At 46.2% G+C, this 24,828-nt stretch overlaps 1 protein-coding gene across 3 annotated transcripts in view; it reads right to left on the reverse strand.

The window, feature by feature from the left end:
• Nucleotides 1-24,828, reverse strand: part of LOC132816388 (protocadherin-9) — a 734,589-nt gene that overhangs the window by 375,185 nt on the left and 334,576 nt on the right. The gene's annotated exons all lie outside the window — the stretch shown is intronic.

A 24,828-nucleotide genomic window follows, 5' to 3' on the forward strand; every position in this document is an offset into this window, starting at 1 on the left:
AGATAGAAATGGAAATGTCTAGGAAGGGGAGGGAGGAGTCTGAGACAGTCCCGGTGAATTTGAGGTCGGGATGGAAGGTGTTAGTAAAGTTGATGAACTGTTCAACCTCCTCGTGGGAGCACGAGGCAGCGCCGATACAGTCATCGATGTAGGGGAGGAAAAGGTGGGGGGTGGTGCCAGTGTAGTTGCGGAAGATGGACTGTTCCACATCTCCTACGAAGAGACAGGCATAGCTGGGGCCCATGCGGGTGCCCATGGCAACTCCTTTAGTTTGGAGGAAGTGGGAGGATTGAAAAGAGAAGTTATTCAGGGTGAGGACCAGTTCAGTCAGTCGAAGGAGGGTGTCAGTGGAAGGGTACTGGTTGGTGCGGCGGGAAAGGAAGAAGCGGAGGGCTTTGAGTCCTTCGTGATGGGGGATGGAGGTGTACAGGGACTGGATGTCCATCGTGAAAATAAGGCGTTGGGGACTGGGGAAGCGAAAATCCTGGAGGAGGTGGAGGGCGTGGGTGGTGTCCTGAACGTAGGTGGGGAGTTCTTGGACTAAAGGGGACAGAACCGTGTCAAGGTATGCGGAGATGAGTTCGGTGGGGCAGGAGCAGGCTGAGACAATGGGTCGGCCGGGGCAGTCAGGTTTGTGGATTTTGGGCAGGAGGTAGAAACAGGCGGTGCGGGGTTGTGGGACTATGAGGTTGGAGGCGGTGGATGGGAGATCCCCTGAGGTGATGAGGTTATTGATGGTCTGGGAGATGATGGTTTGGTGGTGGGAAGTGGGGTCGTGGTCAAGAGATAAGAGGAGGCGTCCGCGAGCTGGCGTTTGGCCTCAGCGGTATAAAGGTCGGCGCGCCAAACTACTACCGCGCCTCCCTTGTCTGCCAGTTTGATGGTGAGGTTGGGATTGGAGCGGAGGGAGTGGAGGGCTGCACATTCTGAGGGTGAGAGGTTGGAGTGGGTGAGAGGGGTGGACATGTTGAGTCGGTTAATGTTGCGGCGGCAGTTGGCTATAAATAGATCGAGGGTGGGTAAGAGGCCAGCACGGGGTGTCCAGGTGGATGGGGTGCGTTGGAGGCGAGAGAAGGGGTCGTCAGAGGGTGGGCGGGAGTCTTGGTTGTGAAAGTAGGCACGGAGGCGAAGGCGGCGGAAGAATTGTTCAATATCTCGCCACGTGTTGATCTCCAGCATCTGCAGTCCTCATTTTTTACACGCAAATAGCTGGGGCCCAAGCACTGACCGTTGAAGTACCTTACTTGTCACCACCTTCTGAAAATGACCTATTTATTCCTACTCTCTGTTCCCTGTCTGCAAATCAACTCTTAATCCATACCAATATATTATTACCGATCCCATGTGCTTCCATAATAACCTCTTCTCTGGGACTTTAACAAAAACCTTTGGAAAGCCCAAACACACTACATCCACTGATTCACCCTCATCTATTTTACAAGCTATGATCTCAAAAAACTCCACTAGGTTTGACAAGCACAATTCCCCTTTCAAAACTCCATGTTGATGTTGTATAATCATCTTACTGTATTTTAAGTGACCTGTTATCACATCCTTTACAACTGGCTCCGATATTTTCCCTCATACAAGTATTAAGCAAATCAATCTTCAATTCCTGTTTTTCACCCTGCCTCCTTTTAGAACATGTTAGGATGTCTCGTGTGGATGAGTTGGACCGAAGGGTCTGTTTCCATGCTGTACATTTCTATGACTCTGTGATTCTAAGTGGTATTGTTGCAGTTTCTACAGAATTTTGAAAGATGATAAACACATCCATTATTTCCATGACCACCTCATTTCAAATGTGAATTATCAGGCTTTGGGGGATTTATCCCCTGTCAGTGCAATTAATATTTTTCAGCAGTGCTTTTGTTTGGTTAACGCTAACTTCCTTCAATCACTTGTTCGCAAAGAGTCTTGCTTCCTTTACACTTTGCGAAAGTTTGTTTTGTGTCTTTTTCTCTGAAGACACACCAAAAGCAATTGTTTCATTGTTTTGCCAATTCCTTTACTCCATGATCAATTCTCCTGTTTCAGTATGTAAGGACCGTTCTTTGTCTTCACTGGTCTTTTTCTTTTTACGTGAATTTAGAAACTCTAATAATCCATTCTTAGATCGCCTTTGCATACATTCTCATACTCAACTAAATTTTAAACCGCTCCCAGTTTCCAGGCTTTTGGAGCAACTTTACATGACTCTTCTTTGGATCAAATAGTATCCATAATTTTTTTTGTTAATCATGACTGAGCCAAGTTGCCCAGTTCATTGCACATTGAATAGCCTGAATGTTCACTTTCCAGCCTTGGTCACCTTGCAGCCATGTTTGTGTAATTATAATCATCTTGTCTTCATGTACAACTATGTACTTTGTTAATTTATCTGTCTTATGACAAATGTGCATTCAGATATAATACCTGTACTTGTCATACTGGCATTTTTACACTTCTTCCTGCTCCAGCCTCATCTGCTGTTTTCACTGCCTTTCAGTTTTGTTACTTACTTTCCTATTTTTCATTTCCATCATTCTTTAACTCAAACTTTGGTCTGCCCCCTCAGGCTCTTGTCCCCCTTTTGCACTAGTTTAAGTTCTCTGCACTGGACTTACTGTCACCCCTGCAAGGACATCAGTCCTGGTCCTGCTAGTGTGCAGCCTATTCAGCTTATACAAGTCCCAGCCTCTCAAGAATGGGTCTCAATGCCTCAAGGATCCAAATCCTTCCTTCCTACTCAAGCCCTCCAGCAATGCATTCAGTCGGTTCTCCTATTCCTCATCTCATGAGAATGTGGCACTGGCAGTATCATGAAATTACTAATGTCCTGATTTTTAACATTTCTATCTTCTATCTGCAGGACACCAACTCCTTTGTTTATACCTATGTTGTTGGTATTAACTGAGACCAACTCTGGCTGTTCTCCCTCTCTCTTTAGAATATCCTGTAGCTACGATTGCCATCATTAACACTGGCATCAGGGACACAACATATCGTGCTGTCACATCTATGATTGCAGACATGTTTATCTGTTCCCCTCATGATTGAATATCCTATCATTATCATTATTGCTTTGACACATTTTTCTCCCCCAAAGCTATGCAGCCCAGCCAATCCTCATGTCATGGGCCTGGCTAGTCCCGCGTTCCCCTGAAAAAAATGTTTTTCCCAGCAGTGTCTAAAATAGAAAATCTATTGGATATGAATATAGCTCCAGGGGACTCCTGTACAATGTTCTTGGTGCTTTTACTCTTCCTGTCTGTGAACACTTTACCGGCAGCATGACCACCTCATTGCATGCGCTGCACATGGAAATCTCAGCCTTGAATCTACTCCACAGGGATTCCACTCACTACTCCAGATCTGAAAAGTGGATTTTCAGTAGTGGCAGCTGAATACATTTCCTGCACATGTGGTTATCCTAGACCCTGGAAGTGTCTCTTACTATGCACATCTCACTCCTTCAGGCCAAGCTGACTTGCCATGACTTACTCTTAAATGGCTCTTTTTCTATTTACTTCATCTAGCTTAAGTAGTATTAAATATATAATATGGGTCTTACCTGACCCCTTGTCACTGGGTCCTCAAGGATACTGACTATGGTTATGGCGACCTCACATCACCATTTGATTTTTGTTCTTAAAATTTAGAGTAGGACTTTGAGTCCAGAATATTGAGGCTCAGACGAGGAGTGCTCCCCACTGAACTATGGCTGACTCTCTTCATGGCCTCCTTTTGTGTTGTATCATTCCAGGATTTGACTGTCTATATCGATTCACACTTAAAGATCCTACTGACCATCAAATGTTGTCGGCCATATTTAAGCAGAGGGTCCAGAGAATGATTAATCTGTGAGTGATGAATTATCCTAATATCAGATTTCCTTGGTATAAACCCTCTTTGTGCAGATCGTCTTCCCAATGATGTCCCAAATCTCCACTTCGGTAAATGGAAAAAATCCTCTAATCTTCATTGAAGAACAGCAGGATAGTTGTCCACATTATCCTGACCAGAACGTATCCCGGAATCAACATCATGAAAAACAAATGACCTGATCTAACTGTGAGTTGTGGGGGCTTGTTATTTACAATTTAACTGCCAATTTTCTAATAATACAACAATTACTACACCCAATTATTACATATAGGCTGTAAAACACTTTAGAATTGGAGTCAGGAAAGATGTTCTACATAAGCAAATTCTCTTCCTTTACCCTATAATGTAACAACATTTTGTTCATTGGCCAATACTGGATGTTGATCTCTGAAATTTAAGCTGTTACTCTGTATTAAAAATGCGTGTTCAACTTGACAACATGGCTAATTACCACCTGCACACTAACTACCACCAAATGATGACAAAACACCTTCATCCAATATCGATGTCCTCAGACAATCCACTTCTTTCATTAGATGTCATGTCCTTCTCCACTGTTCTGTACTGCTTTTTGAAGCTATTCTCTTCAGGTAAGCCTGATGTAAACCACTATATCTTTTACATTACATGGAATTTGACAGGGTTTGGAGACAATGAAGGATGAAGCTGTAACTTGCAGCTTTTCTCAAATCCCACATTTCATACCATTGCTCGGGTGTTGTAAATTGCTGGAGCACAGCAATTAAACAGATCCACCATTCAATATATGTTCGGATTTGCAACATCATATGTTATCAGTCATATTGTTGGACCTTAAATTCAATATACCCTCGATATAACACTTAAAATGTAATGGGTTCTACCAAAAGACCTGCTATGGGCTACATTAATCTGACACCTCATTTATGATCAGCTCTACCACTGCAATCTGTGCTCAGCATTTGAATGCACGTTAGCAGATTGAGTAAAGCTGTCCTACTCACATCACCGGGAAGCTCACCAGATTGTCAGTAGATGATTCCAGCCTGGCTTGATCTAGTCTATGGAGCATAAAATTACTTCAGCGAAATTGAATGGAAAATTTGGCTATATCTAATATTTCCTACTTGCTCTAATGTACTTCTTTAAAACAAACCGAACTGAAATTTATAATGCTTTACCATTAACTGCACTTGGAATGAGAGGTTTAAAATATTTTATTGTTTTTTTTTCATTTTTTTTTCCTTATTTGTTCATTCTTCATAAAAGTGCGGCACAGTGGCTCAGTGGTTAGCACGGCTGCCTCACAGCACCAGGGTCCCAGGTTCGATTCCAGCCTCTGGGTGACTGTCTGTGTGGAGTTTGCACATTCTCCCCATGTCTGTGTGGGTTTCCTCCAGGTGCTCCGGCTTCCTCCCACAATCTAAAGATGTGCAGGTCAGGTGAATTGGCCAGACTAAATTGCCCATTAGTGTTAGTGTTAGGGGGGAAATGGTTCTGGGTGGGTTACTCTACGGCGGGTCGGTGTGGACTGGTTGGGCCGAAGGGCCTGTTTCCAAACTGTAAGGAATCTAATCTAATCCAATTCTATGCGTTCACAGCATAGAAAGTAATATAAATCATTCACTGGTTTTCCTGTGTGAAAAAATATTTACCGTTTTTCCAAGAAGAATTTGATACCAAAACTGTGAGGTTACAACGAAGAGGATTACTTCAGATTACAACAGGATCTTGACCAGATGGGCCAATGGGCTGAGAAGTGGCAGATGGAGTTTAATTCAGATAAATATGAGGTGCTGCATTTTGGGAAAGCAAATCTTAGTAGGACTTATACACTTAATGGTAAGGTTCTAGGGAACATTGCTGAACAAAGAGACCTTGGAGTGCAGGTTCATAGCTCCTTGAAAATGGAGTCGCAGGGAGATAGGATAGTGAAGAAGGCATTTGGTATGCTTTCCTTTATTGGTCAGAGTATTGAGTACAGGAGTTGGGAGGTAATGTTGGGGCTGTACAGGACATTGGTTAGATCTTGTTGGAATATTGCATGCAATTCTGGTCTCCTTCCTATCAGAAAGATGTTGTGAAACTTGAAAGGGTTCAGAAAAGATTGACAAGGATGTTGCCAGGGTTGGAGGATCTGAGCTACAAGGAGAGGCTCAACAGGCTGGGGCTGTTTTCCCTGGAGCATCGGAGGCTGGGGGGGTTACCATATAGAGGTTTACAAAATTATGAGGGGCATGGATAAATAGGCAAAGTCTTTTCCCTCGGGTTTGGGAGTCCAGACCTAGAGGGCATAGGTTTAGGGTGAGAGCAGAAAGATATAAAAGAGACCTAAGGGGCCACTTTTTCACACAGAGGGTGGTACGTGTATGGAATGAGCTGCCAGAAGAAGTGGTGGAAGTTGGTAGAATTGCAACATTCAAGAGGCATTTGGATGGGTATACGAATAGGAAGGGTTTGGAGGGATATGGGCTGGATGCTGGCAGGTGGGACTAGACTGGGTTGGGATATCTGGTCGTCATGGACAGGTTGGACCGAAGGGTCTGTTTCCATGCTGTACATCTCTATGATTCTATGACAGTATGAAAGACTGGGCTGTTTTCTCTACAAAAAGAAAGGATAAATAGTGTCCTGATGGAAGCCTTTCATTTTATAAAAGGATTGCATGTGGAAGGTCTATATTCCCACTTCTGTGTCGGGTTACAAAACCTTAGGCCAGAGTTTTGAGATGGTCACTTATAAACCTTACAAGGGATTCAGGAGAAACTTCTTCATCCAAAAATGATGAGAGTGGAAAATAATATGAATGCATTTAAAGGGAGACTAAATAAAGTCATGGATGAGCAAGAAATTGAAGGACAGACTGAAAAGATTTGAAAGAAGGGTGGGAATTGGCCAATGGGACTGATTGGGCTGGCTATTCATTATAAAATTTGATGTAATTTTACACAATATGATGATGCACAGGTTCTGCACAAATATGTTTCTCAAAAGCATAAATAATCACAGGGATTTAATTACAGGATGGAATTCCTTTTAAATGAAAAACTGGAGAATTTTTTTTATTAGGAATAACCTTACGATAATATTGGCTTGTCAGAAATTAAAAGAATCAAAAGCATGTCATTGGAAATTTATTCATGATTAGAGAGGATTGAGAAAGCCATTTTCAAGCATTTCATAGGACAAAAAAACAAGGGTGGCTTGAGATGCGATACAATAGACTAATCCAGGTCAATCGGCGTGATATTGGCTGCTGGTTCTTTTTTCCTTCCTGGCTGCACTGAGAAGGACTATTTATAACCAGGGTACTTGATATTGCACCTTGCTAAGGCAAGTCTTTCAGGGAAATCAAACTTGGGGCTGCCTGCCAAATGACATACAAAGTTATTCTATGACAGAACAAAATGGAGGGCATTGGTAACTGATACTTTGGATTCTATATGAAAACTATAGATCTAGTTTTATAATGTCACTTTTGAAAGTAATTAAAACCTGACCTGTGTTCTACAAGCAGACATGTTTCTAAAATCAATATTTGGCCCATTAATGTACTGCTAAGAAAGGGTTATGGGAAGGAAGCATGTAATTTAAATTTGGGATTTAAATAATGAAGGAAAATCTCAAACCAAAAAGTCAAAATGAATCACCGCTTTACATTAATTATAGATATCAGACATTATTTTAAGAATTGTGCAATTGTCTTTTCAAATGATTTTATTACATCTTTGAGAGTGTGTGTGTGTGAGAGAGAGATAGAGAAGAGGGCCTGTGTGTGTGTGTGTGTGTGTGTATATATATATATAATATATATATTATATATATAATATATATATATATACGCCTGTAATGTTTGCATGTATGTGATTGCATGGATTATGTTGTAAGTATAAATACATGCACATTATGTATATGGGTTCTTGTCAGTTGTGTACACACAATGAGCCTCTCTGATTCATGTGGCTGTGGTTGTATGCAGTATGCAAGAGCATGTATGTGCTGCCATTAGTATTTAAGGTATTATAGATTTTTGTTTGTTTTGCAATAGCAAAAAGCTTGTGGTATATATTTGACTCATTGGTCAGCTAAACTGCTCGATTGAATTGATGTTTGTAAACGATGCAAAAGAATCCAGGATTTTTCAAATAAAACTAGATAACCAGATTCAGAAAAGCATTCAGTCACTTAAATGGACAAACTGTTACATGACAAAAAAAAAAGACAATGTCAGCAGCTTCTTTTTCAAGAAATAATTACATGTTTGACCTTTCTTTTTCCCTGCTGTGCAATGTGATTAAGTAAATCCTGAAAAAATTATGTCCTTTTTTTTATCGAATGAAAATACAGCAGTCAGTTTTTTTTTCCAACATTGTTTTCTAGCAACACTAACAAGTCACCTTAATATATTGGTACCTGATAACTAACGAATCCAATAATTATGCTCACCTCTCAAAATCAAAAGAATTAGGAGCAAGAATAACTCTTTAGCCTAATGAACCTCCCCATCATTCAAAAATGTTATGACTAATCCAATTGCGGCCTTAACCCTACTTGCCTGCCTGTTCTTCAAGTCTCCTTTGTTAATCAATACCTGTCAAATTCAGCCTTAAACATATTCAATGACCTCGCCTCTACTACTCTCAGTGGCTGAAAATACCAAAAACATTTTTTAACATTCATTCATGGGACGTGGCATCTTTGGCTTGCCTGTACTTTTTTGCTTTCTTGAACCACAGATGTCTAAGGGCTGTAGGTGAAACCACAATTCCATTAGGAAGGGAATTCCTAGATTTTGACCCAGCGACATTCAAGAAACAGTGATATATTTCCAAGTGAAGTTGGTGACTGGCATGGTGGGAAACTTGCAGGCAATGGTGTTCAAATGTATCTGCTGGCCTTGTGTTCCAGTTGGAAGTGGTTGTGTTTTTAGAAGGATCTTTGGTGAATTTCTGCAGTGCATCTTGTAGATAATACACATTGCTGCTACTGTCAGCAGTGGAGGGAGTGCACGCTTGTGGATGTGGGCACAATCCAGCAGGCTGCTTTGACCTGATGATGTCAAGTTTCTTGATTGTTGTTGGAGTTGCATCCATCCAGGCAAGTGGGGAGTACTCCATCACACTCCTGACTTCTGCCTTGTAGATGGTGCACAGGCTTTGGGGCGCAACAGAAAATCCAAGGAAGTTACAAACCAATTAGTCTAACATCTGTGGTGGAGAAATTGTTGGAGTTTACAACAAGGATGGGGGTAATTGAACAACTTGAAATTTTTCTGTTAATCCGGGCGAGCCACCATGGATTCATGGCAAGTAGGTCAGTCTGAACAAACCTCATTGCATTTTTGAAGAAGTGACTATGGTATCTATTGATGTTGTTTATATGAACTTCTGAAGGCATTTGATGAAGTCCCACATAAGAGATTGTTACCTAAGGTAGAAGCCCATTGAATAGGGGGCAAATTACAAATGTGGACTGGAATTTGGTTGAGTGGTAGGTGACAATAAGTAGAGATAATGGATAGGTTGTTGAAAGTATGATACTGGAAAAGCACAGCAGGCCAGGCAGCATCCAAAGAGCAAGATCCTGCCTGACCTGCTGTACTTTTCCAGCACCACACACTTTACTCTGATCACCAGCATCTGCAGTCCTCACTTTCTCCATAATGGATAGGTACTCAAATTTGTAGACTGTGACTTGTCACGTCCCATAAAGCATTGTATTATGGCCCCCATTATTCAGATTATTTATTAACAACTTGGATAATATATTCAAATTATCCAATTAGATGGCACAAAGTTATGTAGCAGTGCAGGCAGTGTAGGAGATAGCATAAAATTATGAATTGATAATGATTGACTGAATGAACAAAACTGAGGCAGATAGGGTTCAATGTAAACAAGTGTGATGTTATCCATTTTGATCCGAGCAAGGATAGGCCAGGGTACTCTCTACGTGGCATGAACTTAAATACAATGAATGTTGAAAGAGACCTGAGGGTGCACGTGCATAAATCTTGAAAACATCATGAACAGGTACAGAAAATAATCAAGGAACATAATGGAATGCTGGCTTTTATATTTAGAGGACTAGAGTACAAGGATAGTGAAGTTATGCTGCAGTTGTACAAAACCATGGTTAAACTCTACTTGGAGTACTATGACCAGATATGAGCACCATATCTTAGAAAGGAGATATTGGCCTTGGAAGGAGTACAATGTTTACAAAGTTTACAAGAGTGATGCCTGGACTTCAGAGGTTATGTTATGACCGGAGATTATGAAAAATAGACATGTTTTTTTTCTGCACTTAGAAGGTTAGAGTGTAACCTGATCAAAGTTTTGAAAATTTCACTGGTTGAGGATTCTTGAATTAGGGGGCACAGTCTGAGAATGAGGGCCAGACTATTCAGAAGAGATATTAGGAAGCATGTCAACACACAAAGTGTGGTAGATGTTTGGAATGTATAATTTTAATTTTTGTTAAGCAAAGATATTAAGGAAATGGGCCAACAGCAGGGATATGGAGTCAGGAAATCCATCAGCCATCTTCTTATTGAATAGTTGAACAGGCCTGAGGAGCTGAATAGCTTATTCCTATTCCAAGTGCCCACTGTTGTAGTCTCTATATTTTTATGGTGAGTGATGGGGCGTTTCTGATCTATTGTAACCCCAAAGATGTTAACAGTGGGGTTTCAGCAATGGTAATGACATTGAATGTCAAGGGACTAAAATTAGATTGTCTCTTATTGGTGATGGTCATTGCCTGGCATTTGTGTGGTGTGAATGTTATTTGTCACTTATGAGCCTTAGCCTAGATATTATCTCAGTCTTGTTACGTTTGAACATGGACTGCTTCAGTATCTAAGGAATCGTGAATGGTGCTAAGCGTTGTGTAATCATAGGTGAAAATGCCCACTTTTGATCTTATTATCGAGGCCAGGCCAGTGATGAAGCAGCTAAAGATATGTGGGCCTCAGACATTACCCTAAAGAACTCCTGCAGAGATGTCCTGGAACTGAGATATTTGACTTCCCACAACAACAACCATCATTCTATGGTTCAGATATGACTCCACCCAGCAGAGAGTTTGTCCCCGATAGCCATTGATTCCAGTTTAATTAGGGCTCTTTGACGCCACACTCAGTCGAATGTGGTCTTGATGTCAACGGCTATCACTGTCACCCCACCTCTGGAATCTTAGCACTTCTGTCTGTGTATGATCCAAAGCTGTAATGCGGTCAGGAACTGAGTGGCCCTGGAAGAACTGGGCATCAATGAGAAGGTTATTGCTGAGCAAGTGCTGCTTGATAACAGCTTGGCTAGGGTTGCAGCAAGTTCTGGAAGACAGGAGTACTATTGCTGAAATGTAGTCAGGGATAACATGTCCCCAACCATTTCTTGATATCACATGGCATGAATTAAACAAGTTGAGTACTGGCAAAGTGATGCTGGGGACCACTGCAGGAGACCAAGATGGATCATTTACTTGGCAGTTTTGACTGAAGATGGTTGAAAATGTTTCAACCTCACTTTTTGGACTGTTCTATCATTGAAGGTAAGAAAGTATGTGGAGGTTCCTTCTCCAGTGAGTTATTCAATTACTCACCACTACTTACGAGTGTATCAAGAAAGAAAAATTCCTCATCTTTTTTGCCTTAAATGTGGGACCCCTTGTTTGAAAAACATGTTTCCTAGTTTGAGATTCTTCCATGAGGGGAAACTTCCTTCTAGCATCTACTCCACAAAGCCCCTTCAGAATGTAACATGTTTAAAAAGATTGCCTCTCATTCTTCTAAATTGCACATAGTATAGCTCTTTAACAATTGAATGATTTCATATTTTTGATCATGACAAGTCTATTAATGGGGGTTGTGGCAATGACATGAAGTTCCATTTCAGAAAGCTTTGTGCGTTTGCTCAAGGGAAGAACCAAATTGGATGTGGTGTATTTGACATTTCTTGCGCCTGGCTTGATGATGTATTTCAATAGGACTTACATCCTAAAACACAGTGTGACCAAGGGAAAATGGGTTCTCAAATACTTCTCCTTTAAACAGAACTGCAATTTCTGAAAAGCCCAGACTAGATACTCTAATTTCCCTTCCCAGAACATTTTGATAGAACGGTGACTGAGCTATTTTACCTTCATTTTTTATAACAGAAAATAAAATAAATAATTTGCAGCTTATTTCTACCTGACCTGAAATTTCAAAATGGCTGTCATAAGATGTGCTCCAAACATCATCTTGTTAAATGTAAGACAAGTGTCTGGAAGGCACTGACATGCTATCGGACTGTCATGTTGAGCATGATATTTTGGCATAACTGAGTGATCTACATCTGCATTACTTCGGAAGGTAATAGGAAAACAAAGGAAAATCATTGTTCAGGGGGAGTTGGCAGGCTTCTTCCTGCTGAGGTTGCCTAATTAAATGTGAACCTGTCATCTCGCAGTTCCCTTGAAGCAAGAAAAAGAGCACGTAATGGGATTTTTGCTTATGCCTTTCTTTCCTTGTAGTTCTCAATTAAGGCTTGTATGAGTGTGGACAAGGGGCCCTACAATTATACAGTGGTGTTTTATTAAAGCATTTTTCTGTTTAGCTTTCTTAGTAGCTCGGGATCAATGACTAAAAAAAGAAACTCCCACAGGTATAATCCTCAGGACACTCTCCATTGTGCTGTTTATCGCACCTGCATCTTTAGTCTCTCAAGAGATCAACTTGTACACAGCAAAATGACATTGTAAACAGCACATGCAGCCAATAGGGCAAATTAGCTTTTGTTTTGGAAAAGCTGCTAGTTCTTTACACTCATGGGAAGAATTTCCTGGACGCATTGATTGGTGAAAGCATCACCTATTCATTTATTTTGAGAAGTGCATTTTTTGCACTATGCAGTGGAGCATTTAATACCATCAAAAAACTGTTAAATAAAATGCATTTGAGTCCAGGAAAAGTACATTTATCCAAAAGCACTAATAATTTCAAGCAGTACTTAGCTTTTGTCATCAATAATAGTGATTCTTTAACCAAAGGCTGAGAACTTTGGCAGATAGCACAAGCAGTAATTGAAGTAAATAACACTGATACATCGAAGGGAAGGGGAGATAAAAATATAAAGGTAAAAAGGAATAGAAGGATTTGCTGATAGGTATTATATGAAGTTATTTGAAAGACAGCTCATTTGTATCATAAACAATGCCATTGCCCAGTTGGGCCAAATGACCTGTCCCTTGTATCTTGTATATTCTATACAATTCCTGTAATTACATCATCTCAGTACAAATCTCACCCTTCCTTTTAAAAACAACTGAACAGGTGTCAAGAAGGTACTTTTGAGATTAGTGTAGATTAAATCTGTATGACAAATTACTGCAGGTGCTGGATTGTTACTTGGAACATCTATGAGACAATAGACAAAAGGTGCAGGAGTAGGCCATTCTGCCCTTCGAGCCTGCACCACCATTCATTATGATCATGGCTGATCATCCTCAATCAGTATCCTCTTCCTGCCTTATCTCCATAACCTTTGATTCCACTATCCTTGAGAGCTCTATACAACTCTTTCTGAAACAAATCCAGAGACTGGACCTCCACTGCCTTCTGGGGCAGAGCATTCCACACACATACCACTGAGTAAAAAATGAGGTCTGCAGATGCTGGAGATCACAGCTGCAAATGTGTTGCTGGTCAAAGCACAGCAGGTTAGGCAGCATCTCAGGAATAGAGAATTCGACGTTTCGAGCATAAGCCCTTCATCAGGAATAAGAGAGAGAGAGCCAAGCCGGCTGAGATAAAAGGTAGGGAGGAGGGACTAGGGGGAGGGGCGATGGAGGTGGGATAGGTGGAAGGAGGTCAAGGTGAGGGTGATAGGCCGGAGTGGGGTGGGGGCGGAGAGGTCAGGAAGAGGATTGCAGGTTAGGAGGGCGGTGCTGAGTTGAGGGAACCGACTGAGACAAGGTGGGGGGAGGGGAAATGAGGAAGCTGGAGAAATCTGAATTCATACCTTGTGGTTGGAGGGTTCCCAGGCGGAAGATGAGGCGCTCCTCCTCCAGCCGTCGTGTAGTTGTGTTCTGCCGGTGGAGGAGTCCAAGGACCTGCATGTCCTCGGTGGAGTGGGAGGGGGAGTTAAAGTGTTGAGCCACGGGGTGATTGGGTTGGTTGGTTCGGGCGGCCCAGAGGTGTTCTCTGAAGCGTTCCGCAAGTAAGCGGCCTGTCTCACCAATATAGAGGAGGCCACATCGGGTGCAGCGGATGCAATAGATGATGTGTGTGGAGGTACAGGTGAACTTGTGGCGGATATGGAAGGATCCCTTGGGGCCTTGGAGGGAAGTGAGTGTGGAGGTGTGGGCGCAAGTTTTACATTTCCTGCGGTTGCAGGGGAAGGTGCCGGGGGTGGAGGTTGGGTTGGTGGGGGGTGTGGATCTGACAAGGGAGTCACGAAGGGAGTGGTCCTTGCGGAACGCTGATAGGGGAGGGGAGGGAAATATATCCTTGGTGGTGGGGTCCGTTTGGAGGTGGCGGAAATGGCGGCGGATAATACGTTGTATGCGCAGGTTGGTGGGGTGGTAGGTGAGAACCAGTGGGGTTCTGTCTTGGTGGCGGTTGGAGGAGCGGGGCTCAAGGGCGGAGGAGCGGGAAGTGGAGGAGATGCGGTGGAGGGCATCGTCGATCACGTCTGGGGGGAATCTGCGGTCCTTGAAGAAGGAGGCCATCTGGGTTGTGCGGTGTTGGAATTGGTCCTCCTGGGAGCAGATGCGGCGGAGACGAAGGAATTGGGAATATGGGATGGCGTTTTTACAGGGGGCAGGGTGGGAGGAGGTGTAGTCCAGGTAGCTGTGGGAGTCAGTCGGTTTATAATAGATGTCTGTGTTGAGTCGGTCGCCCGAGATAGAAATGGAAAGGTCTAGGAAGGGGAGGGAGGAGTCTGAGACAGTCCAGGTGAATTTCAGGTCGGGATGGAAGGTGTTAGTAAAGTTGATGAACTGTTCAACCTCCTCGTGGGAGCACGAGGCAGCGCCGATACAGTCATCGATGTAGCGGAGGAAAAGGTGGGGGGTGGTGCCAGTGTAGTTGCGGAAGATGGACTGTTCCACATATCCTACGAAGAGGCAGGCATAGCTGGGGCCCATGCGGGTGCCCATGGCAACTCCTTTAGTTTGGAGGAAGTGGGAGGATTGAAAAGAGAAGTTATTCAGGGTGAGGACCAGTTCAGTCAGTCGAAGGAGGGTGTCAGTGGAAGGGTACTGGTTAGTGCGGCGGGAAAGGAAGAAGCGGAGGGCTTTGAGTCCTTCGTGATGGGGGATGGAGGTGTACAGGGACTGGATGTCCATAGTGAAAATAAGGCGTTGGGGACCGGGGAAGCGAAAATCCTGGAGGAGGTGGAGGGCGTGGGTGGTGTCCCGAACGTAGGTGGGGAGTTCTTGGACTAAAGGGGACAGGACCGTGTCGAGGTATTGGGAGATGAGTTCGGTGGGGCAGGAGCAGGCTGAGACAATGGGTCGGCCGGGGCAGGCAGGTTTGTGGATTTTGGGCAGGAGGTAGAAACGGGCGGTGCGGGGTTGTGGGACTATGAGGTTGGAGGCGGTGGATGGGAGATCCCCTGAGGTGATGAGGTCCTGGATGGTCTGGGAGATGATGGTTTGGTGGTGGGAGGTGGGGTCGTGGTCAAGGGGGCGATAAGAGGAGGCGTCCGCGAGCTGGCGTTTGGCTTCAGCGGTGTACAGGTCAGTGCGCCAAACTACCACCGCGCCTCCCTTGTCTGCGGGTTTGATGGTGAGGTTGGGATTGGAGCGGAGGGAGTGGAGGGCTGCACGTTCTGAGGGTGAGAGGTTGGAGTGGGTGAGAGGGGTGGACAGGTTGAGTCGGTTGATGTCACGGCGGCAGTTGGCTATAAAGAGGTCGAGGGCGGGTAGGAGGCCTGCACGGGGTGTCCAGGTGGATGGGGTGTGTTGGAGGCGGGAGAAGGGGTCGTCAGAGGGTGGGCGGGAGTCTTGGTTGTGAAAGTAGGCACGGAGGCGAAGGCGGCGGAAGAATTGTTCAATATCTCGCCGCGTGTTGAACTCATTAATCCGAGGGCGTAGGGGAACGAAGGTGAGGCCCCTGCTGAGGACTGATCTCTCATCCTCAGAGAGGGGGAGATCTGGAGGGATGGTGAAAATCCGGCAGGGCTGGGAGCTAGGACCTGGTGTGGGACTGGAGCTGGAGCTGGAGCTGGGGGCGGGGACAGAGATCGAAGTAGGGGCGGAGTTAGACGTGGTGACGTTGCTCGACGTGGGGGCGGGGTCATGCGTCGTGACGGAAATAAGCGTGGGGGCGGGGTTACGTGAAGCGACGGGAGATGGCGTGGGGGCGGGGTTATGGGCGGGGTTATGCGTAGTGACGAAAGACGGCGTGGGGGCGGGGAAACCTGAGGATTTGTGCTCCTGCAGGTTAGTGATGTCAGTGGGGGCGGAAGTGGCTGCGTCGACGGCAACCGGAGGGGCGGAAATGGTTGCGGCGACGGAGGAGTGGTGGTCATTCCCGGTGGCCGCGTGGGTCGCGGGTCCGTCGGCGATTGTGGAAGCGGTTGTGTGTGTGGTGGTCACCGGGGCAGTTGTAGGGGCGGCGATCGCGGGGGCTCCGAGGTCGGTGGGGGCGGAAGTGACGTCACGGTCGGCGGCGGCCTTTGGTGCCGCGGGCGCTGTGGAGGCCACATGTGTAATGGCGTCCGACAGGCCTGTGGAAGATTCTGGAATAGTTGAGGGGCCACGAGTGTGGGGGTAAGTACATGAAAGTTTTTGGTACTTACTGTCTTTAATCTCTGATAGGGCTAGGAAGAACTGTTTGTTGAGTTTGTGGATTCTTCTGTAGATGAAGAACAGCAGGGGTCCTTTGCAGGTCTGTGAGAGTGTTGTCCTGAGCTGGGGTAGGGCTGATTGCAGGGAGTGTAGGTAGCGACGCATGGCTGCAAGGGTGGAGCGGAGGATCCGGAGGGAGGTCTGTTGCTGGAGGCTTCGGATTTGTTGTAGGTACAGGTTGTCCTGGTTGGGTCCAAATTTTGTTGGTTGGAATGTAGTTCGGAGTCCGTGTGGGATCAGTCGGTTCCTTAGGCAGGTGCTGAGGAAGGAGATGTGGCTGTGGTAACGAGTCTGTTTGAGAACGTGGCTGAAGAGCTTCTGTGCAGAGGAGATGACCTGGGGGTGCAGTGAGAGAGGGACTCACTGAAATCCTTGTAGAGGGAGGAAGAGAGCTTCTTCAAGGAAGGCATCCTTGTAAGAGGATTCGCAGTAGGTTAAAATCTTCGAGTAAAAAATGAGGTCTGCAGATGCTGGAGATCACAGCTGCAAATGTGTTGCTGGTCAAAGCACAGCAGGTTAGGCAGCATCTCAGGAATAGAGAATTCGACGTTTCGAGCATAAGCCCTTCATCAGGAATAAGAGAGAGAGAGCCAAGCCGGCTGAGATAAAAGGTAGGGAGGAGGGACTAGGGGGAGGGGCGATGGAGGTGGGATAGGTGGAAGGAGGTCAAGGTGAGGGTGATAGGCCGGAGTGGGGTGGGGGCGGAGAGGTCAGGAAGAGGATTGCAGGTTAGGAGGGCGGTGCTGAGTTGAGGGAACCGACTGAGACAAGGTGGGGGGAGGGGAAATGAGGAAGCTGGAGAAATCTGAATTCATACCTTGTGGTTGGAGGGTTCCCAGGCGGAAGATGAGGCGCTCCTCCTCCAGCCGTCGTGTAGTTGTGTTCTGCCGGTGGAGGAGTCCAAGGACCTGCATGTCCTCGGTGGAGTGGGAGGGGGAGTTAAAGTGTTGAGCCACGGGGTGATTGGGTTGGTTGGTTCGGGCGGCCCAGAGGTGTTCTCTGAAGCGTTCCGCAAGTAAGCGGCCTGTCTCACCAATATAGAGGAGGCCACATCGGGTGCAGCGGATGCAATAGATGATGTGTGTGGAGGTACAGGTGAACTTGTGGCGGATATGGAAGGATCCCTTGGGGCCTTGGAGGGAAGTGAGTGTGGAGGTGTGGGCGCAAGTTTTACATTTCCTGCGGTTGCAGGGGAAGGTGCCGGGGGTGGAGGTTGGGTTGGTGGGGGGTGTGGATCTGACAAGGGAGTCACGAAGGGAGTGGTCCTTGCGGAACGCTGATAGGGGAGGGGAGGGAAATATATCCTTGGTGGTGGGGTCCGTTTGGAGGTGGCGGAAATGGCGGCGGATAATACGTTGTATGCGCAGGTTGGTGGGGTGGTAGGTGAGAACCAGTGGGGTTCTGTCTTGGTGGCGGTTGGAGGAGCGGGGCTCAAGGGCGGAGGAGCGGGAAGTGGAGGAGATGCGGTGGAGGGCATCGTCGATCACGTCTGGGGGGAATCTGCGGTCCTTGAAGAAGGAGGCCATCTGGGTTGTGCGGTGTTGGAATTGGTCCTCCTGGGAGCAGATGCGGCGGAGACGAAGGAATTGGGAATATGGGATGGCGTTTTTACAGGGGGCAGGGTGGGAGGAGGTGTAGTCCAGGTAGCTGTGGGAGTCAGTCGGTTTATAATAGATGTCTGTGTTGAGTCGGTCGCCCGAGATAGAAATGGAAAGGTCTAGGAAGGGGAGGGAGGAGTCTGAGACAGTCCAGGTGAATTTCAGGTCGGGATGGAAGGTGTTAGTAAAGTTGATGAACTGTTCAACCTCCTCGTGGGAGCACGAGGCAGCGCCGATACAGTCATCGATGTAGCGGAGGAAAAGGTGGGGGGTGGTGCCAGTGTAGTTGCGGAAGATGGACTGTTCCACATATCCTACGAAGAGGCAGGCATAGCTGGGGCCCATGCGGGTGCCCATGGCAACTCCTTTAGTTTGGAGGAAGTGGGAGGATTGAAAAGAGAAGTTATTCAGGGTGAGGACCAGTTCAGTCAGTCGAAGGAGGGTGTCAGTGGAAGGGTACTGGTTAGTGCGGCGGGAAAGGAAGAAGCGGAGGGCTTTGAGTCCTTCGTGATGGGGGATGGAGGTGTACAGGGACTGGATGTCCATAGTGAAAATAAGGCGTTGGGGACCGGGGAAGCGAAAATCCTGGAGGAGGTGGAGGGCGTGGGTGGTGTCCCGAACGTAGGTGGGGAGTTCTTGGACTAAAGGGGACAGGACCGTGTCGAGGTATTGGGAGATGAGTTCGGTGGGGCAGGAGCAGGCTGAGACAATGGGTCGGCCGGGGCAGGCAGGTTTGTGGATTTTGGGCAGGAGGTAGAAACGGGCGGTGCGGGGTTGTGGGACTATGAGGTTGGAGGCGGTGGATGGGAGATCCCCTGAGGTGATGAGGTCCTGGATGGTCTGGGAGATGATGGTTTGGTGGTGGGAGGTGGGGTCGTGGTCAAGGGGGCGATAAGAGGAGGCGTCCGCGAGCTGGCGTTTGGCTTCAGCGGTGTACAGGTCAGTGCGCCAAACTACCACCGCGCCTCCCTTGTCTGCGGGTTTGATGGTGAGGTTGGGATTGGAGCGGAGGGAGTGGAGGGCTGCACGTTCTGAGGGTGAGAGGTTGGAGTGGGTGAGAGGGGTGGACAGGTTGAGTCGGTTGATGTCACGGCGGCAGTTGGCTATAAAGAGGTCGAGGGCGGGTAGGAGGCCTGCACGGGGTGTCCAGGTGGATGGGGTGTGTTGGAGGCGGGAGAAGGGGTCGTCAGAGGGTGGGCGGGAGTCTTGGTTGTGAAAGTAGGCACGGAGGCGAAGGCGGCGGAAGAATTGTTCAATATCTCGCCGCGTGTTGAACTCATTAATCCGAGGGCGTAGGGGAACGAAGGTGAGGCCCCTGCTGAGGACTGATCTCTCATCCTCAGAGAGGGGGAGATCTGGAGGGATGGTGAAAATCCGGCAGGGCTGGGAGCTAGGACCTGGTGTGGGACTGGAGCTGGAGCTGGAGCTGGGGGCGGGGACAGAGATCGAAGTAGGGGCGGAGTTAGACGTGGTGACGTTGCTCGACGTGGGGGCGGGGTCATGCGTCGTGACGGAAATAAGCGTGGGGGCGGGGTTACGTGAAGCGACGGGAGATGGCGTGGGGGCGGGGTTATGGGCGGGGTTATGCGTAGTGACGAAAGACGGCGGGGGGGCGGGGAAACCTGAGGATTTGTGCTCCTGCAGGTTAGTGATGTCAGTGGGGGCGGAAGTGGCTGCGTCGACGGCAACCGGAGGGGCGGAAATGGTTGCGGCGACGGAGGAGTGGTGGTCATTCCCGGTGGCCGCGTGGGTCGCGGGTCCGTCGGCGATTGTGGAAGCGGTTGTGTGTGTGGTGGTCACCGGGGCAGTTGTAGGGGCGGCGATCGCGGGGGCTCCGAGGTCGGTGGGGGCGGAAGTGACGTCACGGTCGGCGGCGGCCTTTGGTGCCGCGGGCGCTGTGGAGGCCACATGTGTAATGGCGTCCGACAGGCCTGTGGAAGATTCTGGAATAGTTGAGGGGCCACGAGTGTGGGGGTAAGTACATGAAAGTTTTTGGTACTTACTGTCTTTAATCTCTGATAGGGCTAGGAAGAACTGTTTGTTGAGTTTGTGGATTCTTCTGTAGATGAAGAACAGCAGGGGTCCTTTGCAGGTCTGTGAGAGTGTTGTCCTGAGCTGGGGTAGGGCTGATTGCAGGGAGTGTAGGTAGCGACGCATGGCTGCAAGGGTGGAGCGGAGGATCCGGAGGGAGGTCTGTTGCTGGAGGCTTCGGATTTGTTGTAGGTACAGGTTGTCCTGGTTGGGTCCAAATTTTGTTGGTTGGAATGTAGTTCGGAGTCCGTGTGGGATCAGTCGGTTCCTTAGGCAGGTGCTGAGGAAGGAGATGTGGCTGTGGTAACGAGTCTGTTTGAGAACGTGGCTGAAGAGCTTCTGTGCAGAGGAGATGACCTGGGGGGTGCAGTGAGAGAGGGACTCACTGAAATCCTTGTAGAGGGAGGAAGAGAGCTTCTTCAAGGAAGGCATCCTTGTAAGAGGATTCGCAGTAGGTTAAAATCTTCGAGTAAAAAATGAGGTCTGCAGATGCTGGAGATCACAGCTGCAAATGTGTTGCTGGTCAAAGCACAGCAGGTTAGGCAGCATCTCAGGAATAGAGAATTCGACGTTTCGAGCATAAGCCCTTCATCAGGAATAAGAGAGAGAGAGCCAAGCCGGCTGAGATAAAAGGTAGGGAGGCGGGACTAGGGGGAGGGGCGATGGAGGTGGGATAGGTGGAAGGAGGTCAAGGTGAGGGTGATAGGCCGGAGTGGGGTGGGGGCGGAGAGGTCAGGAAGAGGATTGCAGGTTAGGAGGGCGGTGCTGAGTTGAGGGAACCGACTGAGACAAGGTGGGGGGAGGGGAAATGAGGAAGCTGGAGAAATCTGAATTCATACCTTGTGGTTGGAGGGGTCCCAGGCGGAAGATGAGGCGCTCCTCCTCCAGCCGTCGTGTAGTTGTGTTCTGCCGGTGGAGGAGTCCAAGGACCTGCATGTCCTCGGTGGAGTGGGAGGGGGAGTTAAAGTGTTGAGCCACGGGGTGATTGGGTTGGTTGGTTCGGGCGGCCCAGAGGTGTTCTCTGAAGCGTTCCGCAAGTAAGCGGCCTGTCTCACCAATATAGAGGAGGCCACATCGGGTGCAGCGGATGCAATAGATGATGTGTGTGGAGGTACAGGTGAACTTGTGGCGGATATGGAAGGATCCCTTGGGGCCTTGGAGGGAAGTGAGTGTGGAGGTGTGGGCGCAAGTTTTACATTTCCTGCGGTTGCAGGGGAAGGTGCCGGGGGTGGAGGTTGGGTTGGTGGGGGGTGTGGATCTGACAAGGGAGTCACGAAGGGAGTGGTCCTTGCGGAACGCTGATAGGGGAGGGGAGGGAAATATATCCTTGGTGGTGGGGTCCGTTTGGAGGTGGCGGAAATGGCGGCGGATAATACGTTGTATGCGCAGGTTGGTGGGGTGGTAGGTGAGAACCAGTGGGGTTCTGTCTTGGTGGCGGTTGGAGGAGCGGGGCTCAAGGGCGGAGGAGCGGGAAGTGGAGGAGATGCGGTGGAGGGCATCGTCGATCACGTCTGGGGGGAATCTGCGGTCCTTGAAGAAGGAGGCCGGCTTGGCTCTCTCTCTCTTATTCCTGATGAAGGGCTTATGCTCGAAACGTCGAATTCTCTATTCCTGAGATGCTGCCTAACCTGCTGTGCTTTGACCAGCAACACATTTGCAGCACACACATACCACTCTCTGGGTGAAGAAGTTTCTCCTCATCTCTGTCCTAAATGGCCTACCCCTTATTTTTAAGCGGGGTCCTCTGGTTCGGGACTCACCCATTAGCGGAGACACATTTCCTGCCTCCAGAGTGTCCAATCCTTTAATAATCTTATACGTCTCAATCAGATCCTCTCTCAGTCTTCTAAACTCAAGAGTATACAAGCCCAATCGCTCCAATCTTTCAACATAAGATAGTCATTGAACCAATGTTCCAGAAGCATTGGGCTGTTGTGATGGCATCTCCTACAATATCATTATGTGGCTATTTTGAGTGTGACCATCCAGACAAATTCTATCCAATAATGTCAACATGTCACACAGTTCATTCGATAATGCAGCAGCTTTATTAATTTATTAATTGTCATCCAAGCTATTGTGATGTCACACAAGTCTCCAAAAGCTTATGCAATAGTGAAATAATTCATTTATGTTCGAGTTAGGCATCAGGATCATTGAATAATGTACTCAAAATCAAGATAAAGTATGCAATGAATACCTTCCAAATTTTCTTCAGATTTTGACATCTCATTAAAAGAGATACTTTCACATTTCTGAACTTAGGGAATTTCTTGTTCATGACAGTAATATGATGCCAGTTAAGAGTTTGTTCCTTTTTACCCTCATTTTTATATCTCTTTAAATTTAACAAATATAGTTTTTTTTAACAAAAGAAGTTATATTCCATGGAGGAACAATGAAAGTTCCAGCATTGCAAGCAATAAAAAACAATCTACTTAGCAATCATCTTGGAGTGACATGGTGGCTCAGTGGTTAGCACTGCTGCCTGCCAGGTTTGATTCCAGCTTCAGGTGATTGACTGTGTGGAGTTTGCAAGTATTCCCTGTGTCTGCGTGGTTTTTATCCATGTGCTCCATGTTTCATCTAAGAGTCCAAAGATATACTGGTTGGATGGATTGGCCATGTTAAATTGCCCAGGGATGTGTAGGCTATTTGGGAAATGCAGGGTTACAGGGATAGAGTTGAGTGCTGTTTGAAGAGTTGGTGTGGATTTGATGGGCTGAAAGGCCCACTTCTGCATCACAGGAACTCCATAATTCAATTTTAAACTTCTCCCCATGGAACCTTAACTGTAGAAAGACAGATTTGCATTTAATTCTGAGATCTAACTTTCAGGCCTGAACTACCAGGATTTCACATTCGGCGCTGGTTCCATGTACCTTCAACTCAGCTGACACATAATTGCCAATATTTATTTAAAGCAGAAGCCATTTGTTCTGATATTAAAGGGAAGTGTGAATATACCTAATAAAGCAATTTGTTCTGGTTAACTTCTTTTAGCTACTGAGTTGTCAAAGGTATAATATGACTGAAGCCTATTTTGTGACAAACAACTTTTTTTGTGTGCACACTCCCAAAACCTGCATTTAATTTGATCCTTTTCAGCCTGTGCTCCACATAGAGGATAATATTGAAAACTGGGGGGACAAAAAAGCTGACAAGCAAGAAGGAAGGGTTTGAAAATGTGTCCAAATGTTTGAATGCCATCATGGAGAAAACTTGAAGCATATACATTAAGCTGAAGGTAAAAGTCACAGCTAAGATATCATGTCATGCTACAATTAAAACAAACACAGTTGTACAATACAGGAAGGGATAGCATAGAGAATAGTGGTTCAGAGTAATTCATCATCCTGCTTCACTTGGCCATCTTCTTTTCCCTTAAATGCATGTAAATTTGGTGGAAGCACAGCACATTGTTTCTCATTAAAATAGGAAATAACAGAGGAATGCTTTTATAGCTCAGTTCCTTGCATTGAAACAGAAGATAAAAGATACAAATCCCAATCCAGAACCTCTGCACAGTAATTTGACGGGGCCCACAAGTGTAGTTTTGAGAGAGTGCGATATTGTTGAAAGTATTGTCGCTGGGATAAAATGTTAAATTGAAATCTGGGTGTTAGCAAAGTAGTAAAGATATGGCTGCAGCAAAAAGAGAAGACTAGAAAGTTGATCTCTCTAAGAATGCTGATTCTAACCAAAGGCAGAATAATCAATATTTATTTCAGCAGTGTTTGTACAGCATGCTGTGTACAACTTGAAAACTGAATTTGCCCAATAAACTAAAATTCAAAGTATTTTGTGTATCTAATGTTTTTCAGGATGTTTCTCAGAGGTGTGATAAGTATTGTATGAAGTGAAATATCTTCATTTCAGTCTCAAGCATTCCAATGTACAAGAACATTTTCTCACAGGTGCATCGATTAAAATTTTAATTGTCTGCATCTTAGTCAAACAGCTGAATATAAAAGCTAAATAATACGGTAAAGGGGATATATTAGTGCAGAAATTTTTAAAACATATTGTGTGAGGAAAAGTTTAAAATGTATAGAATGCAATTGGAATTGAAAGTACTCTCAGAAAAATATGCCCATCCTCCCAGGGAATGCTGTTGACAAAATTGAAAAAATATTAATAATTTGGAAGCTTTACAAAGCCACCTTTCTTGTAATGAATTCATATTAACATAAAAAAAAGTGAATGGAGAACAAGAATTATTCACAGACTAGAAAATGTTTCAGTAAATTACACTTGTTCCAAATTGTTAAACAGTCCAAGTGGGAAGAGGCTTATAAAGGTTGGATGATTTTATGATTCAGTTACTGCTGTAACACATGACTTCTTACTTATACTTAGTTCTGAGCATGCAGATTTCAAAATGAATCCAGTTGCTCCCAGAAGGAAACCTACTCATGAAATTTGCTTGGTAGTTCATGAAGTATTTCACATTATCGAGGTACTGCATCACTGGAGTTCAGTTCTGAACAGTCATACAAGACTGAAAAAAGTTAAC

This window comes from Hemiscyllium ocellatum, chromosome 6 (assembly GCF_020745735.1).
Source record: "Hemiscyllium ocellatum isolate sHemOce1 chromosome 6, sHemOce1.pat.X.cur, whole genome shotgun sequence".
Lineage (NCBI taxonomy): Eukaryota > Metazoa > Chordata > Chondrichthyes > Orectolobiformes > Hemiscylliidae > Hemiscyllium > Hemiscyllium ocellatum.